Here is a 4,571-nt window from a genome sequence, read left to right as displayed (position 1 = left end):
CCCCCCCCCCCCGACCCAGCAGACTATTTCATATGGAGACAGGGACCGGGGGACAGGGGCCTGGTGACCCTGATTCATCCTAGTGCTTAGGATCCTCCAGCATTGAAGGCTTGATTGGCATTTTGGACTGGGTAGCAGTGGTTACTGTAAGAAATTGAAGGCCAGGCCATCTCAGCGTGTGCTGGTGCACATCTTCAAGGCTACACACACTCAGGCGCTCAAGGGGGATGGTCTCAGGGGATGTAAGGGCCAGAATATGACATCACTTAGGGGTCAGAAGGTCCTCTGCAGTGGGGGACAGCTGTGGATGGTGAAGGTTGACCTTCAAGATCGATGGCCTGCAGGCTGGAAAACACCAACCTCACCAGTAGGTTAAATCAACAGGGACAAATGGAGATTATTGGTAAACACACCCAATAGGGGTTTAACCACAGAAGCCACCCATGTGTCCATTATAGGAGTCTTCCCTTGGACAAAGCCACCATGTGACATTACAGGAGTTGTCGCTTGGAGGTACTTCTTGCTTTTTTTCTTCTTCCCTCCCTCTCTTCCACTACAAAGTAGAAAGAAAACTTTATTCAACAGCAAAGCAAAAATACAAATCAGAAATAAGATGTCTAGCGGCTCACAACAATCTGTAACTTCAGTTCCAGGGATCCTATGCCTTACAGGACCTATTCTGGTCCCTGCATGCACATAATACAAATGTTTACATCAAGCAGGTACACATCTAAAATAATTTTTTTTTTCAAAGAAAATTGTCACAAAGGATTCAGTGGACTACAGAAGACTGTACTCAAGGGCTTGGGGATCTCTTTATTTTTACAGATTATTCATTTTTGTCTGTTTGCCTGCATATATACAACACATGTGTCTGATGTCCATGGAGGTCAGAAGAGGGTATCAGGTCCCCTTGGAAATTGAGCTACAAATGGTTGTAGCAACCACATGGAATCTGTTGAAGGGGGAAAAAAAAGCTGGATGCGATGGCACTTCTTTAATCCCAGCACTCAGCAGGCAGAAGCAGTGTGTGTTGAAATAAGAGCGGCGGCAGGGCTGCGTCCCCGGCACCCAGCCGCCCTCATGGCTAGCTTATGCCCGAAATAATTACACGGAAACTGTATTCTTTCAAACACTGCCTGGCCCGGCTAGGTCCAGTTTCTTATTGGCTAGCTCTTACATATTGTTCTAACCCATTTCTAATATTCTGTGTAGCCCATGAGCTGGCTTACCAGAGAGGATCTTAACCTGCGTCTGTCTGGAGTGGGAGCATCATGGCGACTCACTCAGCTTCTTTTTCCCAGAATTCTCTTCTGTATACTCCGCCTACCTAATTTTCTATCCAATAAAATGGGCCAAGGCAGTTTCTTTATTAATAAGAAATCACTCCCACATCAAGTGTGATCTTTGTGAGTTCGAGGCCAGCCTGGCCTATAATACATACGATCAGCCAGAGGTGTCACACAGAAAAAACACAGGGTGGGGGTACCGAACTTGGTCTCTGCAAGAGCAGTAAGCCGGCTTGGCCACTGACCCCTCTCACCATCTCCTTCGGTTGGGATTTTAGAATGTCAAGAAGGAAAGAGGAGAGTTTATAAAATTATATTACACAATTTAGGACCTCTAAACCTGCCTTTTTTCTTTAGTGTTTGAGAAGGGGAATTTCTAAGTAGCCTTGACTGGCCTTGAACTCACAGAAATCTGTCTCCCTCGCTCTATCTCGCACAACTTGATTGCCTCCAGTTAGTACGAACAGAACAAACGGAGACTGGGAAGAACAAAAGGCCTGCAAGAGTAGAACATATCCCAACATATTTTGAGAATCTATAGTACAGACCACTAAACAGTATTATAGAAAACAGCAGCCATTAGTTATGGGCTCACCGAGAAGTCACAGAGAAAATACTCAGAGTGCACCAGTTGGCAAACTGGTAACTGAGAAGCCCTTGACACATGCAAGTGATGCTACTAATGATAAAGTCTTTATTTGAACAGGAAGATTTGCCCTGCATAGGCAGGACCTCAAAAAATTGTGTAAAGACTCAGAGTTGTTCCTCTCCACGGAAATCTTTAGTAAAAGGCGAAAGATTTATACGATCTGAAGAGAAACCAGAGTATGCTACGATGGTTCCGCCCATTGTGTTCGGCCGCAGGTAACTCCTACATAGCCAATGGGTGTTCGGTGCACAAAATTAGGGGTCAGTGACTTCTGCTTTCGTCTCACGTGAAGGCACTGGGAGCCGCTTCACTACTGAGAAAACAAAAGGACAGGAAACAAAGTGAAAGAGTTTACGTTTTTAAATGGAAGCGCGAGCTGTGAGCAATGCATTGTGGGTATGTAAAAGATGTAGCGTCCACAGACAGGTTTCCAAAACGCCACCTTTATCCCTGTGCTAGCGGTGAACCACCACCAGAGGGCAGGACGAAAACCGCGTGTACAGGCGTGTACGCATCACCCACAAAGTCTGATCCCCCGCCCTTAGAGAGGGAGCGATTGACACTTGGTGGCTACTGAGGAAGGGAGACTGTGCTGTGTTACTCCTGCCCAGTAGGACTCCACATCCATACGAATTTGGGCAGCACTAACTGGACTTGGGAGGTTATTAATAAGCACGTGATAACAACAAAACAATAAGTAAAATAAAAGGACATGAGGTGGGAGGGAGTCGGGTGTAGTAAATTGGAGAAGGTAATGGTGGATGGATGGTGTCTTAGGGTTTTTATTGCTGTGTCAAAACACCGTGACAAAAAGCAAGTTGGGGAGGAAGGGTGTATCTGGCTTACACTTCATTCAGCCCTGCTGGTCCTCACTATAGGAGGTCAGGACAGGAACTCAAACAGGGCAGGACCCTGGAGGCAGGAGCTGATGCAGAGGCCATGGAGGGGAGCTGCTTATTGGCTTGCTTCCCATGGCTTGCTCAGGCGGATTTCTTACAGATCCCAGAGCTCAGAGACGTCACCATCCACCATGGGCGGGTCCCTCCCACATTGATCACTAAACGACTAATTACCTTACAGCTGGATCTCATTGAGGCATCACCTCAACTGAGGCTCTTTCTCCTGATGACTCTAACTTGTCCAATTGACAGACAAACCCAGCCAGTGCAGATACGATCCACACACATTGGAGTGCCGGGTATGGTGATCCACACATTTAATCTCAACACTTGGAGGCAAAGGCAGATAAATCTCTCTGACTGGAGGCCAACCTGTTGTACAAGTTCCAGGCCAGCTAGTGTAACAAAGAACCTGTCGCAAAATAAATAAATAAAGACTTGTGAATGGTCTTGATGCAGTCACTGTACACAGTGTGCTGAGCACCACTGGGCTTGCCCAGGGACACAGGATGTGGTCTGAGTGGAGATAACAGAATGTTGGGACGTGGAGCCCAGGCCTAGCAGATCCCGAAGAGCAGAGTTGGTAAACCTGAGATTTACCTCCAAGGCACCAGGAAGCCACAGGGGAGCTCGAAAGCAGCTCAAGAGGCTGGGGCAGGAGTATTGCATGAATTCATGGCCATGGTGGTCTACGTGGAAAGTCTATGCTACCCTGGGATATACACTGTGATTGTATCTCAAAAAAAAAAGGGGGGGGGGAGGTGAGGAGCACCATATTAAACAGAAGAAACAAAAACTCTGAAATGGAAAACATGGCCTGATTAGGTGTATACTTTGATTTTGTTTTTTTTTATATATTCAATTTTAAAAATTGGGCTATGACTCAGAGCTGTTCCTTTTCACGGAAACCTTTAGTAAAAGACGAAAGATTTATAGGCTCTGAAGAGAAGCCAGAGTATGCAGCGGTGCCTCCGCCCATTGTCCTTGGGTGCAGGTAACTCCTACATAACCAATGGGAGCTAACTGCACAACATTAGTGTCAGTGACTTCTGCTTTCGTCTCCAATGAAGTCGCTGAAATCCGCATCACTGTTGAGAAAACAAAAGGAAGGAGTCGAGGTGTAGGAAGTTGGAGGAAGGTAATGGTGGATTCATATTGTGTTAGGGTTTTTTTTTAAAAAAAAAACATTATGTGTACAGTGTTCTACCTCCATATTTGCCTGAAGGCTAGAAGAGGACACAAGATTTTATAAAAGATGACTGTGAGTCACCATGTTGTTGCTGGGAATTGAACTCAGGACCTTTGGAAGAGCAGCCAGTGCTCTTAACGTCTGAGCCATCTCTCCAGCCCCTTCATATTCATTTTTGAAAGTAGGAGAATCAGCCTGGCATGGTGCCTCATGCCTTTAATCTTAGCACTTAACGGCACTGGCATTTTGACCTCTGTAAATTTGAGACCATCCTGGTCTACATGTTGAATTCCATACAGTTAGGTCTACATAGTGAGATCCTGTCTCTCAAAACAAAATAAGTTGGAGTATCAGACCTGGATGTGAAGTCCTCTTTTTCCTTGGTGTCTGTTGGCCACCAGTCCACAGGGACAAAGGACAGAGGGGCAGAAGCGATGACCGAGAGCTTTGGATGGGGGAAATGGCCTTTCAGGAGGTGACCAGTGACACTGAGGGAGGGGAGACATAAAGGATGGGGAGAGAGACGGGGGGGGGGGGGGGGGGCT

The 4,571-nt window shown here is 46.5% G+C and overlaps 2 non-coding genes across 2 annotated transcripts; both read right to left on the bottom strand.

The window, feature by feature from the left end:
• Positions 1 to 2,002: 2,002 nt before the first annotated feature.
• LOC126494544 (U5 spliceosomal RNA) lies at positions 2,003 to 2,118 on the bottom strand. Its single transcript, XR_007590032.1, has one exon. It is a non-coding gene; the product is annotated as a U5 spliceosomal RNA (small nuclear RNA).
• Positions 2,119 to 3,680: 1,562 nt separating this feature from the next.
• LOC126494545 (U5 spliceosomal RNA) lies at positions 3,681 to 3,796 on the bottom strand. Its single transcript, XR_007590033.1, has one exon. It is a non-coding gene; the product is annotated as a U5 spliceosomal RNA (small nuclear RNA).
• Positions 3,797 to 4,571: the final 775 nt, after the last annotated feature.

Source organism: Alexandromys fortis, unplaced genomic scaffold (genome assembly GCF_014885135.2).
Source record: "Alexandromys fortis isolate MF-2015 unplaced genomic scaffold, M_Fortis_MF-2015_v1.1 scaffold_302, whole genome shotgun sequence".
NCBI classification, from domain to species: domain Eukaryota; kingdom Metazoa; phylum Chordata; class Mammalia; order Rodentia; family Cricetidae; genus Alexandromys; species Alexandromys fortis.
This window is presented reverse-complemented; position numbering and strand designations above follow the sequence as displayed.